This window comes from Megascapheus bottae, chromosome 5, assembly GCF_031878675.1.
Source record: "Megascapheus bottae isolate mThoBot1 chromosome 5, mThoBot2.hap1, whole genome shotgun sequence".
In the NCBI taxonomy this organism is placed as follows: domain Eukaryota; kingdom Metazoa; phylum Chordata; class Mammalia; order Rodentia; family Geomyidae; genus Megascapheus; species Megascapheus bottae.
In genome coordinates, this window is record NC_143513.1 from 8,073,171 (window position 1) to 8,091,280 (window position 18,110).

General features: G+C 41.2%; 1 protein-coding gene across 2 annotated transcripts in view; it reads left to right on the forward strand.

The window, feature by feature from the left end:
• The window catches only part of Elmo1 (engulfment and cell motility 1), a 425,322-nt gene that overhangs the window by 296,652 nt on the left and 110,560 nt on the right, over positions 1-18,110 (forward strand). The window contains exon 1 of one of the 2 annotated variants that reach the window (XM_090332626.1): positions 8,342-8,540. The exons of the other annotated variant lie outside the window; for it this stretch is intronic. The gene's annotated coding sequence lies outside the window, so the exon portion shown is untranslated. Of the gene's footprint in view, positions 1-8,341; positions 8,541-18,110 lie in introns of those variants that run through there. 2 annotated transcript variants of the gene reach the window in all.

Genomic DNA, 18,110 nt, shown 5'->3' on the forward strand with positions numbered 1-18,110 from the left:
CTTCTTTCTTTGTGGTCAAGGTTCTGAGCCAGTGCAGTATTCTTCTCATCTCAGTGCAGCAGGTGCTTGTCAGGAATGAGGTTGATTTGGTTTTGCTTTTTTGTTTCCCAGATAGGTAAAAATTCACTTCTGCATGTACCAGAAACAAAAATAAGCCCGTGAGTAAAAGATATCAATGTTTATTGGGTGCATTTTACCAGAATTTTCTATTTGTTGAATTTCTAAGTTTCAAAACACTTAAAAAAGAACGTGTTGAGAATGGAATTCTGGAATGGTCCCAGATTTGCCCTCAGTCTTTTTTTCCCTTCTCTCAGCCATCGAGGAACCCAGAGAGGGATCTACAGGCTCACCTAAGAGGGATTAGACAGAACCTGGTGAACGTGTCCATGCTTGACTATTTCTGCCTGACAAATGTGGCCATTTCACAGGGTCCCACCTGAGTTGGATATCATATAAAAGCAGAAGGAGGTAAATTCAGGCACTGACCATGGATTTCTGATGCAGTCATCGTCTTCATTATCCACATTCCTTAACTCCCCTTTGTTTACCCTTGTACTGTGATCATTTAATTTACCAAATGAGCTGCCCTCAGCTGTTAATCAGACATTGATCTCAAAACTGTGCACTGAGGTGCAATCCTAGCTCCTCCATTTCCTTGCTCGGGTCATTGCCCTGTCTTGTACCTTAATCTTTACATCTGTGAAAACATTGATTTTTTTTTTTTTGGAAGTTGGGGATTGAACTGGGGACATGGCACTTGCTAAAAAAGGGCTTTTTACCACTTGAGCCATACTCCCAACCGATTTCATTTTTGCATTCATTTTTCACTCACAGCTAACTTTTCCTGGGCTCACTTCAGATCATGTTCCTCCTACCTTCTCCTCCCAAGTATTGGGGATATGGATAGGTGCCACACCGTCATTCGCTACACTGAATGCTTGCTCCTCAGGCTGACCTTGCACTTGCTGGTCTGTGTCTGTGGCTTTCAGTAGGAAGACCCTTCGCAGAGTCTATTGAAAACTTTCTGGTCTTTTGAGTCCCTGTCATGACCCCTCCCTCTTGAGTACACTCTCTGCTTTCCTACTGTTTAGCAGTGGATACATTCATCTGTAGGTAGATTGAGCTTTTATTCTCAGCCAATTATGTTCACTCCCACAGAGGTCTCTGGAGGCTTTCTTCCCTTCATGGCTGCCTGGAAGCAATGCTAAAGAAGTCTAGAAGGCATCCAGAACTCTACTCCTAATTATGTGTCCTTACCTGCTTTCTCCTTCTGCAGCTATACTGGACCTGATTCTCACTTCTACTCCAGCATGCCTACAAAACATACATACATATATATATATAATATATATATAATATAATATATATAATATATAGAGAGAGAAGTGCTTATAATATTTGCAAAGGAAAAAGCAGTTCTAAAACAGTCTGTGCACATCAGAATTGGTAAATGAGAACCATTGTTGAGTCTAAAATCGTTCATAGTTGCAATTTCTTTTAAGAGTAAGGGAGAAAAATCAAGATATTTCCAGGTGAAAGGAAAAGACTGCTGTGGGTTTTGTTTTTCTTGTTTTAAAAACACTCAGACTTCGTTTTGGCGGGGTTAATTGTCTGACAGGAGCCAGTTAATTTTCACCCTGGCTCTCATCCCTGCAGAGACCCTGGGGCCCAGATGCGTGTGTGCACATGCACACACCCATGTCTCACACCATTCTGCTGTGGACAGTATGAGGGATGGCCTCCCGTGTGACAGGTTCATAATTCACCCCTGCATCAGGCAGAAAACCCGCAGCTCCTCCTGTGAAAAGGATAGAAAGGACTGGTATCCATGGTGTCACGAATGGGCCAGGATCCCTTGCTGGCTTTGCTGGTCAGACCATTGTCATTTCATAAGGAACCTGATGGGACAAAGCTGCCACTGAGAAACCCAACAGCAGTTGATGGTCCTTGGTCCCAAGACCATGCAGTGAATTACAACTAGCTAGAATCCTGGTTCAAGGAAGAAGCACATAGGTATGCACAGTGATGCTCATTGCAGTTATTTCTTTATTGTATTGTTATTTATTCTTCACTTGTTCTTATTTCAAGAGAAATATTGAAACTGACACTATTCTTCAGCAAAGGGTACATGATAAATTTAAATATGGATATATTTATTTATGTGTTAGAGTTCTTTCCATAATTCAAAATACTTGTGCCTGGTATCTAAATATCAGAAGATAATATATTGTGTTAAATGTATATAAAGCAGGAAGCAGGCTTATATGTCAACTAATGGAAAATGTCAGAGGCTTGATTGATTTTTAGCAGTAGTTTATTTTGCATTGTTTGCTTATTGATAACTTTTTGAAGATTGCATATTTTGATCGACTGATCATATTTATAATTATATTTTAAACAAATTTCTCTGGGTATAGAACTGTCCCAGGCTGCAAGTATGGTCTAAGCAGAGAATTCCTTGAAATTCAGTGTGAAATGCAGGCTGAGTTCAATGATTATTCCTTGAAATAAAAGCCTGGGTTGTGCCAGCTGTGCTGGCTCAGCGTGATGGGTGCCTGGCATCTACATTGATTGCTACAGAGATAAAAACTCATCTGAGGCAGGACTTGAGGTAGACTCATTAACTGGAAGGAAGCTCTGAACAGATGTGACATCCTTGGAAGAAGAAGACAGATTGCAGAGTGAGCTGGGCCCAACACCTGTGCTGCTTCCGCCATGGACTTCTGATGTGGGGGAGGTGTAGGATGCTCTCCCAAGCATCCTCTTCCCTCTCAGGCTGGACTGGGAGAATGGAAGGAGGAATAGGCTACCACAAGCCATGAGTCACCGAGGTGTTGTCAGAGATAACTCACCTCGAACTTACCTCCTGATGTGGGAGAGAGAAGCTGTCAAGAAGTCAGGAAACTTCCACCGTGTGCCTGGTTTGGTGTAAGATTTTTGTCTTCTCAAGTAAGGTAGCTGAAACATTTAGCAGAGGTCTAAAAAGAGACAACTTTCAATAATATGCCAGGTGCCATAGCAAAAGTATATTTCATGGGAAGAAAGAATGCAAAGGAAGAATGACAGCCTTGAAGGGCTTTATTTATGAAAGCTTTGATATACAGTTAGGATCTCACCACATGAGCAGATCTGAACCTATTTGGAAAGACAAAATATAATGACTTACGTCAAATGACTTATATAAATAATGACATAAAAACTTACGTAGAACTTAATGACATTTGCATGGCTCAAAAGAAGTAATATGTGGAAGCACAATATTCCTAAATATTAGTTGATATAGTAGAGTACTTATTTCCAAACTGGGGTTTTGTGGATGGAATTTATTTTTTCCATGCATATTTATCACAGCTAAGATGTTTGCTGTACAACAGATTCTTCAAATACTCAAGCAAAAACACTTAGCTATGGTTAGATAAAGGTGCTTATTTGAACTGCTTCACAATTCAAGGTCTTATCACTGGCTTGGAAGCCATGTTTTGTCGTGATCTTACGTAGCCTACTATTATGCCTTGTCTATTTAGTGGGAGAATAATTGACTCTGCACGTCAAATGAACTGCTTTCTGAAATTAGGCGCTTAAAGATGCAAGCAAGTATTAAGCAATACAATAAGATTATGGTTGTATCCAAATCTAAATTCTTCACTGATGAGACTGTAGAGTTTGTTCTCTGTGCCATTTGGGGGCAACCTGTCACTGTTAACTTGCCTAAGGGTTTCCGAGCTTCCTTTACATGGGTGTCCATTGAGAAGAGCCTGGAGCAATCTTCTTTGAAATGTTTCTGGACAGGCTGGTTCCAGGTGACCAGGATTATTTTTCCTATTTTTTTTTCTAGTAAGGTGAGAGTGATAGCTCATCTTTGCTAAAACTCTGGATGTGTTAGAGAGATGTGACAGACTCACAATAAAGCTAATATCTTCAACAAGTGGTAACGTAAAAATAATTTCCCGTACATTTCTATAGGTGGTCTTTTGGCCCTAAGAGGCCCCAGCTGTGTACGTCTCCATCTAACCACATACAGACCTGAATCCTTCAAGTCGTCGGCTTCGTCTTCTCCCTTCCACCTCTTAGAGTGTGACTGTTGAAATCTCTGCTATTTTCCTCTTGCTTGCCTGAAAAAAAAAAAAAAAAAAAAAAACTGAGCCTTCCTATCTCCTTGGTCTGTTTGGGTTCTTTCTGGCTCAGCAAACTCTTTACTCATTTCCTTCATCCATGGCTTATTCTGCACTGTGACACTATAATTCTTATTTTTCCAGGCAAACAAGTCATGGGTCTATCTGTGGGCCTTCTGTCTTCCATTGTGTCTGTGAATGGGAAACAAGAAAAGCAAAGGAAGTAGCATGTTTAACCATTTGGCAAACATACCAACCCATGAAATTAGTTTTAGGATGGAGAATATCAAACAATATTTTTCCCTTCAGAAAGTGGAATTATTTCAATTTGAAGTTGATGCGCTCGATCTGAAAACCAAAAAGAATGTGAGAAGGCCAGAATCTTCCCTTTCCTTGTGGCGAATTGATTTCACATGTGGGACAATTGGAACCACATCCAGGAATTCTTGTCTTCACATTGCCATTGGACATGCTTGGAAAGTCTGAGCTGAGAATTTTGGAATTTTCACTTTTCCTTCTTGGCATAACTTAAAAAAAAAAGTCAGCCTGAAATTGTGAAATGCATTTCCCTGGTATATTTGGAAAAATGGAATTGGCAGAATGACAAACTTTCTGAATTTTGCCAAGAATCCTTTCAAAAATATTGAGAATTATTAGAGAGGCATTGTATTCAGTTTCATCTTCCAGATTCCACGGGGCTCATTTCCATTTTTTTAAGTCTACCATGCCCCAAAGAGTCCAGGACTGACCTCTCCAACCCTAGGAACACCAGCTATGGTCACCCATGCTGGTGCTCTGGAGGAGTGAGGAAGAAATGTGGCTTAGATGTTTGTTTCCTGGAATTTGGATACATCGAGACCTCTCTAAGCAAACATTAAAATATCAAACAAGATCTATTCCTCCCTGTTTTTGAGATTCAAGCAGTAACTCTGTTAGCTTATATAGATTTTTGTTCATCGCTAGAATGGGCAACTCACCAACAAGGTCAAATTAACCAAATCGAGCACCCCGTCTACAACCTCAGTAACAAAACTGTGGCACAAGATTCCACAGAAACAGTCCTTCAGACATCCCTTCCAAGACACAGCAGTTATTTTGCAGGAAGTGTTGACTGTAGAAATAGCAATGAAACTGATTCTTTTTCATAACAAAAGCCACGATTAGCTAACTGGGTGAGCCAAAGAATTACTAGCTATTGACTAGACAAGGGGATGTGGATCAGATAAACTGTGTGTGTGTGTGTGTGTGTGTTAGCTGTCTGCTTTGTAATTTTGCTTTAAAAATGAGTTTTCTCAGATACTAAAGGCTTTGCGAAGCAAATTTATCATTTTTCACATTGTGTCCATGATAATAAATCATACCAACTTTATTACTGGCGGGTCTTAAAACAGCTTGAACTCCTTTAAATCGTCTAGGGACTTGTGTGTTTCTTTATAAACCTCTCAGATAGCTTCTGAGTACCCCTACACCCTTGCCAAGATAGATACCCATGCTCTACTGTAACTTTGGGATAGGTGATAAAATAGGAAATTGCATCTACCGAAGGTTGCTTTCTTCTGATGTGGGTGTTCTTTTAGAATGATGGCAACTATTAAGGACTCCCCACCAATTCTAAAAAACAGACTAGCTAGATGCTGTTCTTCCAAAGTAATAAAATTACCTTTCTCCATTTTATACATTGAAGATTAATTTAGGGATAATTTTCTCCTTTATGCAAATATATCTTACTAGTGATTCTCAAAGTGAGAATATTCTAGTGTGTTACACTGGACGAGCTCCTTGAGATTCTGGCTTCAAAGACTCTGTGTTTGAGAAAGAACTAGAAACAATTCTTACATGGTTGGTCTGTGACTCACCCTGGATAATCTGAACTTTGGTCAGGTTATTTAATCTCATACCTTAGTTTCCTTATCTGTGTCATAGGGATAATATATCACATGATTGCAATGAAGATTAAATTGGTGACTCCAAACACATGCTTAGAATGTGAAGTGGATTATGAATGGTTTAATCTATGTCTGTCCAACTAAACTAGCAATTGTGGATGTCTTCCATGCAATCTGATTACTAGTCTGTATCATTCAGGTCAACTGAGGGTGATGTTAGGGTGATATTTTGTGGAGTACAGAGGCATGTCATGGAATCCTGCAATAGTTTGCCTTTGCTTGTAGAACATAAACTGCCCTCTGTCCCCCATCGTTGGGGCTCGCAGATTCCCTTCTCTTCTCTTCTTCTTTCAAGTTGTCTAGGAGGCCATGCTTCTTCCTAGCACAAACACGTGCATGACTCACTCCTTATGCCCGAGGTTCTCTTCCACTCCCAACTCATTAAATTTTAGCCTTGCTTTTATTTATTCCTATTGTTTGTGCCAGTACTGGGACTTAAACTCAAGGTTTCATCTTCTTCTTAGTTTTTTTCATTCAAGACTGACACTGTGCCACTTGAGGAGCCATTATACCACTTCTGTCTGTATGGCTGGTTAACTGAAGATAATAGACTCATGGATTTGTCAGTCTATACTGGCTTCAAACCAGTCCTCAGATCTCAGCCTCCTAAGTAGCTAGAATTACAGGCATGTGCCAGCAGAGCCCAGCTATTCTTTCTTTTAGATTTAGATGTAATTATCTTCACTGCCAAGATGCTCTTCCTGATCTCACTAAGTTATATCTAATTTTTCTGTTTGGAGGAGCGTGTTCACTCCGAAAGGTGGTAGGGAATTCACTGCAATGGTTACTTGAATGCAAGAAGCTGTCTCAGTTCCAGCTCTCTGGGAAGCCTGCTCTGCCTCAGCAATATGCTAAGGTTGCCCAGCTTATCCATAACCTTGTTAAACAGATTATCCTTCAAGCTGCAAAGATTGATGACAGAAGCAAATAATTCCCTACTCTGCAACGTTAAATGAGATCTGAGTTCTCTTTCACACCTACTATATTTTCCTAGATTCCTACAGAACCTAGGGCTTCCTAGTGTGGGAGCTTGCTATCTTAGATCCCTCTTCCTTCTCAGCCAGGCCTGGTCATTCAAACATTCATTGCTCAGTGGCGGCCCCTGCTGCTAAGAAGAGAAACATGACAGCGCAGGCAAAGTCTGTGACAGTCATTTTGATCATGTTTCTTGGAGCAAGAGAAGGAAGGAGGGACTGAAAATGGGCTAAGAAAATCCAGGGAGATCCCCATTTTGGGAAGACCTTGGTGAGGTGTTAATTCGAAAACGATTTTGTGCTTAGAGTCTTTGTGCCTCATGACTCCGTGCTTACAACATCTCCCACAAATCTCCTGGATTAAAATCTCATCGTTACAAAGGTTTGCTAGGCACCACCGCAAAACATCACTGCAAACTTTTCCTATAAAATCATGGTTGTAGAAGAGCTTCAGGGCTATCAGACAGCAAATGTTGTTAAAGATATCCTATCCCTGAAGTCAGACATGAGTGTAAGTTGTAATGAGGGGCGGAGGCTGTTTGTTTACATCTTAAAGTAGGAACAGTGAGCTGGGGTGCATACTCCTCTCCTGCTTGCCCTCCCAGGCTTGAGACCACCCGTGGTGTGCAAGCAATCTTTGTATAAAATGAGGGCCTGTTACATGACATTTCTGGACAAAAACTATGTGTGAAGAGGAGGTGAAAGGAAGCAAACTCACAATGAAATAAAAGTAGAGAGAGGGGAAGAGATGAGTTGCCGTTGATTATGGGTCTGGCAGCAGATGTTCAAACAAATCCAACTCTCTGCAGCTAGTCTGTTTCCATGGTAACAGAATCAGTAATTATTGAGCCCAGGCACTCCCCCTCCTCCCCCCCACCCTCTTTCTCTCTCTCTCTCTCCCCCCCAACAAAATAGAAACTGATACATATAAACTATCTCCCGCTCATCACCAGCTCTTTCTCTTCCTTTTTCCTCATGTCCTTTTTGTTTTTATTTGTTAGTTTTTCTTAACTGGAAAAATTAAGGCATTGAGAAGTACCAGGAAAAGAGTGACATGATTCTTAGACAAAGACCCATAGGACATTCAAATATAAGAGATTATTTCTTGTTCTTGTGATACTCTGTGTGAGAAGCTTTTTCCCAGAAAAACCGATGATCTGTGAAGATGCTAAATAAATGATCAGGAGTTTCCCTGAAATGGAGGTTCCCTTTGATTGGCTGGTCTTCCCACGAATTCTGCCAATCAGAGCACCCCTGGGCTGCAGCTCCATAAACATAAGCAAAGCTCCATGCTTATTCTCTTGACTTGGAGTGTGTACCATTGGAAGGTGTTCGGCCGGACTCCTCTCATGGCTCAATTGGAAACCTGCTTCCTGAGCGAGCTTACTGCAGAGCCATCTGGTCTTCCAGCTCATTGTTCTTCGGGGGAACAGCGCTAAGTCGTTTCTTGGTTGTAGCAGCTCAGAAACAGTATTTGTAGTTGGAGAAGATGGAGTTACGGGAGCTTGGTGAGTAAACCTCAGTTTTACACATCTGTCCACTGGTTTTAGAAGCCTGAGCTAGAAGGCAGCTTTGTTCTATTGTCTGCTGAGAAAATTGAATAAGAACCAGGAATTCAGGGTCCCTGTGATGTGGAAGACTGTTTTGAACAACTGGTATGCTTTGCTTGGGTTTGATTAGATTTGTAGTTGGTTGTGCATTCTATTTGGACAGACTGTTGGAAGACTAGCTAGGATTCGTATGAGGTGCTGAGTTATGCTTCCTGTCACTGGGGTATGGATTCATTTCATTGGAAAAATGTTTGTAAAACTAAATTAATAGGAGTCAAGTCTGTGTGCTGCTGGGAAGGGAGAGGATAGGAAAGGGGCAGGTGCAGAGATGAGCTGCTAGATCGTGTTTGCATTGTGAAAAGGGATGTTAATACAATGCTCTGTCAAACATTTCTGCAGACCCCCTAGCCATAGAAAACGGTATCCCTTCCCGGTATGCCTTTATTCACTGTGCCTGAGCTCGGTCCTGTCATGTCCTTTCTTCGTGGAACCAGTCCACAAATTGAAACGTGTGTTCTGTAACATTAATTTGCAAAGATGAGTTGCAGTGCAGTCAGAAAGATTTTTAGCAATCTGAATGCTTGCTTTGAACCGATTCTGTTGTGCATTTGTGCCAAACCTCTCAAAACTGGAGAGGTTGTGCAAAGTTATCAGCAAGGATTGGCTCTGAGCTATTGCTCTGCTTCTGGGGCTTTAATTTTTTTACACCAGTGATGAAATTTTCTATTTTGTAGAGTAGAAATGGGAAGAAAAACTATAAACATGCATTGGAGGGGGTAGGGGGAAGCATGAGAAAGGGGAAATTCTTTGCCTTTAGAGAATCTCCTAGCTATAAACTTAAAAATATGCAAGAGGGAACCCAATACATTGCACAATTCCAAAGGAGCTGATCTTTCTAGACAGGAGAGGAAGCTACTTGCCTTAGGCTTGGCTGCAGAGAGTAGAAGCTGAACTTGTGTTTCTTTCTCTTCCTTCGATCAGTTCTCTCATCTCTACCATTGGCAGCTTCATCAGATTTAGCTTTTTATGATGAGAGTATCACAGTCCTCTTGAGGTCTTCTATTTATAGTCCACTTGGGTCCAGACAAGGAAGAGAGGACACACGGCAAGGCATTATCATCAGGTTGAGAAAGAAATGTATATGAGATGGCTGTGCATGGGAACTTTGATTTAGCTCCTTGACGGAGGACAGTGTCGTGGATCTTCAGATGGCTCTACGGTAGAATTTGCTCTATCCTACATGAGGAGCTGCAATGAACAGATAAAGAGACAAAAGAGCTGAGAAGGTTTTGCTTGTCCCAGGCTTAAGGCAGACAAGGGCAATTGGGTGTCTGAGAGAGTAAACCTGCGTATCCAGGAAAGAAGCAGGGCTGATATTTGGGTGGGACTGTACAGTGGTGCACTGCAGAGGGGGATGGGGGGCTACCTGTGCTCACTGACCAGCTGGGTCAGTGACCTCTTTGTTGGCTGATGACTCCTCTAGAGATGCAAGCTATCCTCTGGCCCCCCCAGGAGGCTGTGGGGTTGCATAGAGGGGTCTACCCACCTGAAGGTGCCTGTATCATTCTCTTCATGTCCCCATGGCATCACACTCGCTCTTCCCTCCCTCTCTCCCCTCCCTCCCCCTCTCTCTGCCCTCTTGCCCCCCACACATGCCTCATTTTGTGGAAGTCTGCTTTCTAGCAGATGTGTTTTAAATGACAGTCATCTCATTAGAGTGACTTCTCCATCCTTTTCTGGCCCCTGCTCACCCTGGTAGTATCACTTCACACAAGGGAATTGCTGGCACCTGTTGGCAACAAGGAGACAAGAAGCCAGCCTTTTATGGAAGCAGTAAAAATGTGTTTTTTTTTCAAAATCTCAAACTAATTCATAACCTATTTTTGGATCATGAAACTCTATAAAAATGTAAGAGCTATGAAGCTCCTCCCTGCCCCCAAGAAAATACATTTTTGCATAATCCTCAATCCCTTTGATGACAAGCCATTTGAGGAAAAAGAAGGATTCCTGTCCTGAGGGAACAGTCCGGAATTTATTATACCCTGAGGTTCAACAACTTTTTTTTTTTTCCAAAATGGGTCAGCTGAATACAACTACAGCTCCTTGTCAGTCAGATGCTGACCATAGCAGTGACATTGAGATGAGGGTCTCATTAGACCCCGGGCATCTGTTACTTTTGGAATGAGATACTGTTGGGCTGGTGTATGCTGCTTCAGAGATAGATCACTCATGTGGCAGGCACATGCCTTGGGTTCCATTTCCAGGGAGGTTTTCTAACTCCTCTAGTTGTGAGGTTGCTTGGTGGAAATTGTGGGGCTTGAACTGAAAATGCTCTTGAGTGCGAGAATGGGAACTGTGCCCTTCTCAATATTCTATTCATTCCTGAGAGACAAGACTTCTTCTGGGTGTCTCCTCCTGGCATGGCTAAGATTCTCTATACTGGAATGACATATGTAAAGATAAAATAAAATGAATCCCATTAGGCTTTCAAGAGCACATCACTTACTCATACAAGCCAAAGAGAATATAGATTGAAGCGAGGCCAATCCCTGAAATGAAGTATTGAGAGTTTGCCTGAAAGAATCCTTTAGTTCTCCCAGTGACTGGAATCAAATCAATCACAACAGCACAGGTTTTCTATGTGCCCCGCCCAGTTCAGAATACTTTTCTATAGAAGTAATTGCTCATTGAATCTTCAAGGTGCAGACCTCACAAGATTATTTTTATGTCCATTTTATGGGTAAAGAAATGGAGTGAGCACTGGCCCACTGAAAATGGACCTGTGTTTATCCATAAGTTCCTGCTGTTTTGTGGAGTGTTGCTTTTACTCCTTATCATTTTCCTAAATGGGTGGAGAGTAGGTGGAGAGAATGCCTTGACCACCTGTCAGATTGTCAGGTCTGTCTCGTAGAGCCAGGACAAATGTAGTTGAATTAAAATAATCGTCACAGTGCTGATTAACTAGAAAAGGTATTCTGGGATTGTTAGGTGAAAAATTAACCAGACCACCAATTTCAGCTTGGTAATAACTGTCACCAAAATGCTGCACTGATTACCTCTGTGTTATTATATGACACACAAGTATGTTTGCAGCATGTGTTTGACTGGGGTGAACTGGATCTGAACTGGACCTGGTCTCCTGTTTTCCACATCTGCTCTTGGGCAGACCTGTGAAATATTACGAATGATAGGGTGCTGGTCCAGGACAGGGACCCATCATGCTGCAGGAATCACCAGAGCTGTCATGTTTTCTGAAGATCTGTCAAGCAAATGTGATTGGCCCACTACAGAAATCAATCTCACACACACACACACACACACACACACACACACACACACACACACACACACACACACACACACACTGATGAACCTGCCAAAGACTTATAGAAGATCTGTCTCGGAAATCATCCGATCGAGTGGCTTTCAAACCAACCATATCCACCAGAGTTGTAGACCAGACTGATAGCTGCTAGTACAGAGCTGAGTGGCTATGTAAGCCCTTCAGCTCCTTCTTCAACCAGAGCATCTCCACTTCCATCTCTTTTATAAAGTCACATACCCAGTGGAGATGTATTAGTAAGAACTGAGAAGGAATGGGGGTTACCCTGCTAGGAAGGAAAAGAAAAATAGGCAGATTTCTCAGCAGTGCTTCCTATTCAACATAGGAAAGAAATAGATGACCAGAACATGTGAGCAGGACTTCATGGATGAGTAGAAAAAGAATCTGAAGAATCAGGGTTTTCTGCCATGAGGATTTGCTACAAATGACAATGTTACATGTATCCTGTGTTGAACTGAGTATATATGTGGGCAGAAACACATTTAATAGCCACACAGAAGTATATTGGCAGATTTCACTCTAAATTGATATTGCCTAATGGAAATAGAGTGCAAATTCTGTACAGTCTTTTTAATTTGAATAGTCACTTTAAGAAAGCATAATAAAAACACAGTTTAATATATATGTATACAATATGTATTTTTATATTGGATTTTTCATGCTAAGGCTTTGAAATCTGATGTATATTTCAAACTTCAACCCAATTTGGATACTGGATTTTCACAGGAAATCTGTATTTAGTCTTCATAAAATTTTATAGTCCAAAAAGTAGACTCACATATGCAAGTTTTCCACACATACTGACAAGATTTGCAATTGCCAAATTGAGTATCCATTTTTGAACTTAAATTAGCCCAAATTAAATGAAATTAGAAATGCCCTTGCACAGTAGGTCGCATTGGGCCATGATTGAGGGCTTCCATCAACCCATGCTTAGGGCAGTGAAACTCGAGGGGCTCTGCATCCTGACCCATATGCCTCCTGAAGCATCCTTCAGTTCTTCTGTTTGAGATACTGACCTCACAGAAGTCACCTGCCTGGAAGACTGCTTTGAGAACAGAGAGATTAACTGGCCTTACCATCGCTTGATGCAAACTCGACATTAGCCAAGTCTTGATTTTTCTTTTACGTGGACACTGACAATTAAAAGGAATGCCTTTCGTGTAGCAAAAAGCCAATCCCCATCCTTCAGTGGTATTTTTCCCATTCCTGAATAGCTTGGTCATTTATGATGCTCTGAAGTTACCACCTTCAAACTACTTCCTTTTGTCTTTGTTTTGTTTTCATAACTGTGGCAGAATATCCAAGAGTGACTTACTGATGAAGAACAAAAGTCCATTTTTCACAATCTGGAGAAAGTCTAGTGTCGACGTGCTGGAATTTTGTGAGAGCCTTGTAGCTCTCTCTTAACAAGGAGAGGGACAACACATGTGACTCAGTTCTCCCTTTATCTTCTTATTCAGCCATTTCTTTCATCATACAATTTCACCTTCATGGTAGAGGTAATGCTAATTACCTTCCAAAGTGACATCCCCCACTCAAATGAAATCAACATATAGGCAAGCACTGGTGGATCACATCTGTGATCCTAAATACTCTGGACTCTGAGATTCTCAAATATTAGTTCAAAACCAGCCCCGGCAGAAGTGCATGAGACTCTTATCTCCAATAAACCTCTCAGAAAAAGCCAGAAGTTGCCCAAGAAGTAGTACTGTTGCTCAAGTGGTAGAATACAAGCCTTAAGCAAAAGAAGCTCAGGGACAGCACCCAGGCCTTAACTTCAAACCCTAAGACTGGCAATAAAATCAAATAAAATGAACATATAAATTTGGAGATTGAGTTAACAATGCATAGAACACATTCAGTGCATAGCATCTCTCAACTTAGTATGGAAACTGATTAAATTTTGATAATAAACCAGTCTTTGTGAAGACAAAAGTTAAGGCCAAGAAGGAGAGATCACTCTGATACTGTTGGTGGGAGTGTAAACTTTCAACCTTTCTGGAAAGCAGGATGTTGATTTCTCAAAAGTCTAAACACAGAACTCCCCTGTGACCCAGCAATCCCACTCCTTGGCATTTACCCAGAAACAAGGACATACTACAGGTAATAGCACAACTATGGTCATTGCAGCACTATTTACCATAGTGAAGATATGAAACCAACCCAGATGCCCCTTAGTAGATGAATGGATAAATAAATACTTAAACACATGGAATTCTATGCTACCATCAGAATGACATCATCCCGTTCGTAAGGAAATGGAAAGACTTGGGAAAAAAAATCATATTAAGTGAAGTAAGCCAAACCCAAAGGAGCATAAGCTCCATGGCTCCCTCATTTGTAATATTTAGTATACATCTAGAACTCTCCTAGCAGAGGATTACAATACCTCAAAACCTATGTGCATATGGTCATACAGGATGAGACTAATCGAAATGAACTCTAGGTTTATGAAACAAGAGGCTTATCTTTATGATTGTTGTTCTTAATATAGTATGTGAAGTTACTTCTTTTCTCTTTTTGTTCCACTTATGGTTAATCTCATGAAGTTACTTTATCTGAATTTGTAGACCGGTATATTGTGTATATTTATTTGAATTAGGAAAGAGAAGGGGGAAAAAAGATGACGGGGGGAGGGTAAAGGGGACAAAAACATGAGGAGTATCAAGGTTCGAGAAATACCCACTACCTGATGATTGTAACTGTAACTCCTCTCTGTTAACCTAACAATAAAATACAATAACAAAAAGTTAAGGCCAAGGAACAATTTAATTGCTATCTCTTATTCTGCATATTTTGTTTACCTGAATAATTTTGATTAAGCTATTCTTTCAGTTGATTTGGTCCTAAAATTCTAACCTTCTGCAGGACATAAAATCCTTTGTAACTGGCTCCCCCAAAGACTTTTTTTTCCATGTAAAACCAACCTTTGAAATGAAATCAGTCTTTTGATGCTATAATGCCTTTGTAGATGCATCTAGTCTCAGCCCTCTAAACATCCAAAAATTGGGCAAAATGAAGGATATCTAAAGCTCCTGCTAAGCTTAGTTCTCATGAACCCTCCTTTAATGTAGAGCTCTATTAGAAATTACACAAAGCGCTGAGGAAGATTTTTTTTAAATCCCATTTATTCGAGAGCTGCCAATAACATCAAGGAGGGGTGACTTCTGGGCCTATAGTCTCCATGTCTGCATGTTGGACAGAGCTTCCCCTAGAACAGTGCAAGCATTTTGTGGGTCAATTGTGTGAGTGCTTTGCAACTTCTTCATTTTCACAAGCATGACTTAGCTTCCTTTCCCTGACGCCTGGGGAGATAGAGCACACCTTGAGTTGGGTTGAGTCTAAGTCCTGAAATCTATTGCTTTTCATATTTACTGACATTTACCCAACCTGAGACTGATAGCTTTAACCATGAATAGAAAGAAGTGGCTTTGGATTTCACTGAATGCAGAGACACTAAGTGATAGGTGTGCCTTACAGAAATAAAGCATTATTGTAAGTACTGTAAGGCCTGGGTCTATAACAATGGTAGAGCTATTAGTCTAGCATATACAAGGCCCTTGGGGTGATAGACAGACATATCATAGACAGATAGATACATGCGCATATAGATACATTGATACACAGATCATTAGTAAGTCTTTGAATTACTATAGGATTATGAAGAATGCCGATTTCCTAGTTTATTTCAACCAATTTGGCACATGCTATAAAAATCATCCATCTAAATGACAGCATAGTAATTATAATGTAAACCTTCGGGCTACTTTTTCTAGCTAAGCAATAAATGGTTCCAAGTTACTTCCATGTTCTTGGGCCTGTCCACATGGTGAAAAAGGAGTTTATAAATTGCAATGGAGAAGTGTATAGACTTGGAGACTTCCTGTATCATACACATGGCAAACATCTCAACAGTGTATTGTATGTAACAATCACCCCTGTACCCAGATAGAAACTTAGCATTCTTCTTACCACAGAACTAAGTCAGCTGAGATACTGCGACTTAGCTTAGAGCTGATACTGACCTTTCTTCTCTCCCCCGTATTCTTTCCTTCGCTCTGTGCTTTTTGCAGGACTTTGAAAAGGAACCCAGGAAGTGATCATCCCTGCACAAGGCTTGAGCTAGAAAACAGGGCCAGCTCTCTCCTCTGCTGCTCAGTGGAGGAGGAGCTATCTGACAGGGAAGGCTGCCGCCTGGCACTCTGGGAACTCACTTTTCTTTCCCTTTGAGCTGAAAGTGAGGAGAGAGCTGTCAAGGAGAGTTGCTCACTGGCATTCTTCCCAGACGGAAAAGCATAATGAAATAAAGTTTCATTCTGACTCAGTTGGAATTCTTGCAGCTGAATGTTTAAGATCACATTTGGAGCAATTCTCATCCCCAGGTCCAGGCTCCTTGGAGGCAACTAGAGTCAGCCAGGCTAGGGTCTTGGCATCAACGAGCCAATTATTTGAACTCTGCCTTCTAGGATTTTGATCACACATAGACAAATAGCAAAATCAGAACAGGTGAGAAGGCCAGACACCCTGATCCATCTCCCAGACCAGAACTGTTGAGTGCTAAGGGCTCCTTTACAGGATGCTTCTAGAATTCATGACTGTAATTCCCAGGCCATACCCTGAAGGCACAGAAGCCCAGATGTGATTACATGAGTGTGACTCTAATGTCGCAGACATCAGAGAAGCTCTGCAAAGAACGCATTCTGTGCTAACCTGCCCCTTCAAAACTTGCCCAAGAACTAACAAGAATCAATGAATCTCTGAACCTCAGTTTCTTCCCCTGGCAAAAGACAAAGTATAGTCTCATCAGGAGACTGATGAAGAGTGGAAATTAAAATGGTATCCAAGTGAGTGATAAATACGATAGTGTGCTATGTAAGGAGAAAACCATCCCAATTGTGGGCAGACACCATTTATTTTTCATTTCTCTCTGCTCTCAGATCGGGCATTGCATCTTTAGAAATGACTCCAAACTGAGAGAGCACTGACACTAAACTCAGACAAGAGCCACCTGGTGAGCTTTAGGTTTCTCCATGTTGTCTCTCTTATTTTTAGTACATTTTTTCCCTCATGGATAAAATATTGATGGCTATATCTGGCATATAAAAATGTTTAGAAAACACACATAAGAACTTCTCCACCCCCCATCACCATATTGGAATGCAAACCATACTATTATCATTCCAAATTGAGTATTGTCTTCTAACCCAGCCATATGCATTGTGGAGGAATTATTGGGAACCTGGGTCTGTCTTTGGGGAACCAGAGTGGTGTTATATCCTTTCCTGATTTTGGAAGCCAATAAAGATCAAATGAGATGGAGCTTCTTGGGAGATGCCTTGAAGCACTCCAGAAAGCCTGTGAACCTTCATAAATAATTGGTGGCTGTTACATTTGTAAGTCAAGTTGTTCTTGGTCTCTGCAGAGGGCCTGTAAATCTTTCTCAATAGCCAAACCTTAGCCATCTCATCCCCGAGCTCTATCTTTCTTCTTGCAGATTAATAGTGATTTGCAGTTTTAATTGCATATGAAGTTTCCAAGTTCTTTCTTGGTGGTTTTCTTCCCTTCTCTCAACCAGCCATATTCATCCTATCCTTGAGTTATATCTTCTGCCAGAGAAGGGTGATTCCTCCCTTGGCAACGCTGGTCACATCTCTATTGTAAAACCTGTAGCCTCCTGGATGCGACAGAAGGCTGAGCCTGGGGGTGGCAGGTTGGCAGATTCAGTCTAGTGATGACGTAGGTATCTTGGTGAGGATTGCCTAAAGTCCCGTTTTTGGTCTCCATGGGGCCTGGACAGGAAGAGGAAGGGTAAAAATGCCTCCATTTCCTTCTCATGAATATAAGGCTCAGATAAATTCGTTGCAAACATTCCACCCTTACCGAGAGACAGAGTCTACCTTTCCATGATCTCCTACTTTGTCCTACAATCCATATTTTCTGAATGCCTAGCATCTGTGGGCTTTGGAATTACACATTGTGAACATTTCCAAGTTAACTTGCCTGGAGGTTTTGTTTTTTCAAGCCAACCTTAGACTCTACCATGGAAGTTTCTATAAAATAGAGGCGAATGATAAGAAAAAAGTCTCAATAAACCCCACCGCTTTCTGTATGGACTACATTATTTATGTGTTTATTGGTATATTTGTTTCCAGTGTCATTCAAATAAAGAAGAACCCACTTTT